Below are 2,500 nucleotides of genomic sequence, written 5' to 3' on the forward strand. Positions count from 1 at the left end.
AAGGAGGACAAAGAAGAACAGATTAATTCTCTGTCTCTTTCTTTTCCTCTGTCTTTCATTCTTTCTTTCCGTCTGTGTGTACTAGATAACACCTGTCCTGAACGCTGGCGCACAGCACAGTGATCACAAGAGCATGCAGAATAGAACAGAAGAGAACCTCCCCCCACCCCAACCCCGATGTATCCTAGAGAGTAACCTGATTGCTGCTCGAGGGCCTGTGTGTGTGTGTGTGTGTGTGTGTGTGTGTGTGTGTGTGTGTGTGTGTGTGTGTGTGTGTGTGTGTGTGTGTGTGTGTGTGTGTGTGAGTGTGTGTGTGCGGGTGCTGTCTGTCTTGTGTGTCTATCTCTCCCCCGTTGCTCAGACTGCCGTCTGGGTTGTTAGAGGACTATAAATAGGCCCAAAAGGCCTGATGAGTGAATGAATTAGGCTCAGGAGGACCCTGCGTAGGATGACTGTGGTGAGCACTGGGAAGGAAGTGCAGCTGCGGACTACTGTGACATCATCACTATGCGCCCCAAGCGAGCATGGTGGTTCCACACAGAGCCCTGAGCACAATTACAATCGGACAGACCACAACCAGGGCATCACACAGGAAATGCAACACGAAGTACATAAACAACAACAAAAACAAAAACAAAGCATACAAAGAAACATAAACAGGAGAAAAAAACACAAGAAAATGAATGCTGTTGATTATGACAACGGCAAACCTTTTCTTACAAAATAAAATAAAATAAAGTAAAATGAAATAAAATAAGTAGTGCATTGCAAAGGCAACAGTGGCAAGGAGGTGAGCACATGTATGCCAACACAGAAGCAGCTTCTTTACACTCAACAACAACCTACAGCTTTCTTTGCAGCAGCTGACAGAAGATAGCCTCGATCTTGGTCTTGACCTTGGCTTCACCCTGATTTGACCTTGAGACGGCACAGATTTGACCTGGAAACATGTTTGATATCAACTTAATTTTATACCGATTTCACCTAAATTTGACATTGTTTTTCTTCCTTTTAACCCAATCTGGGAGAGGACCTCGAGTGACCTTGAGTGTATGTTGATATGACGTTCTGGAATTGATGTACCCCGTCCCGTTCTGGAGCTTTGCCCATTGTCTTCCAAGACATACTCGAATAACCACACACCCCAGAATGGCTACAGTATTGCTAATCAATACAATGAACCTGTAATGGCTACGGGAAATCCTTTAAACACACACACACACACACACACACACACACACACACACACACACACACACACACACACACACACACACACACACACACACACACACACAATAGACGGTAGGCGACAGACAGACAGACACAGACAGAGAGAGGCATGAACACACACACACACACACACTCACACAGACACACACACACACACACACACACACACACACACACACACACACACACACACACACACAATAGACGGTAGGCGACAGACAGACAGACACAGACAGAGAGAGGCATGAACACACACACACACTCACACAGACACACACACACACACACACAAACAAACACACAAATTAATTTGTTCGCTACCCACTTACAGGTCAATAAACAGCAAACAACACTCTCCATAACACGCTTCTATAAACAACTGCAAAACAACCCTAAGGGCGGCGAGTGAGACAGGGAGAGGCATTAGGTGAGACATTGAGGGAGTGCCATGACTATGCCTGCCCTAGCAGAACTCTCTGCAGCCTAATGCCACTGCGGTAAAGAGGAAAGAGGCTATGCAGAGACCAGATAAGAAAAGTTTTTAATGGTAAACTTTAGCACCAGAAGAAAACTTTCAAATAAACAGGTATTAGATATTATCGTCTGGCTGTCCGGGGAAGCGTTTGGATGCAAAATGAAGTGAAATGAAACTCGCAAGAGGCGTTGACGGGCCCTAGCACCTACGGCATGGGGGCATGGCAAATGGTGTTGCTGTATGTAATACAGTACATGCCCAAATGGTAGACATAACAAAAGGGTCCTATGCAGCTTCGTTGCTCGGGCCCTAATGAAACAAACATGTGCGGTGCATGTACCGTCCACACACACACTTTCCCTCTTTTCAACATACCAACATATACTCACTCCTTTCTTCATCCATTCCTCTCCACTAGCCAAGGGATTTATCTCTTTACTATACCTTGGGTAGAGCCTCTCTATTTTCTCTCTCTCCTCTCTCTCAAGCCCTCCTTTCTACACCTCATCTCTCCATTTTCTCTCTATCTCCAACTCATCTGTCTGCATCCCTCCATAGCTCTACTCTCCAGCTGTAAGCTATCGTCTCTTTTTTCTCTCTATGCATTCCTTCCTCCCTCTCCTCTCCTCCTCTGTATCCCTTCTCTCATCTCCTACTCTACATCCCTCCTCTCCTCCTCTGTATCCCTCCTCTCCTCTCCATCCCCCCATCTCTCTTCTCTCCTCTCCTCCTCTACATCCCTCCATGCCCCCATCACTCTTCTCCTCTCCTCCTCTACATCCCTCCTCTCCT

The 2,500-nt window shown here is 46.3% G+C and overlaps 1 protein-coding gene across 1 annotated transcript in view; it reads right to left on the reverse strand.

Annotated features, from left to right (window-relative positions):
• LOC134437980 (sodium/potassium/calcium exchanger 2-like) overlaps positions 1-2,500 on the reverse strand; it is a 105,760-nt gene that overhangs the window by 19,947 nt on the left and 83,313 nt on the right. The window lies entirely within an intron of this gene.

This window comes from Engraulis encrasicolus, chromosome 21 (genome assembly GCF_034702125.1).
Source record: "Engraulis encrasicolus isolate BLACKSEA-1 chromosome 21, IST_EnEncr_1.0, whole genome shotgun sequence".
Taxonomy (NCBI): domain Eukaryota; kingdom Metazoa; phylum Chordata; class Actinopteri; order Clupeiformes; family Engraulidae; genus Engraulis; species Engraulis encrasicolus.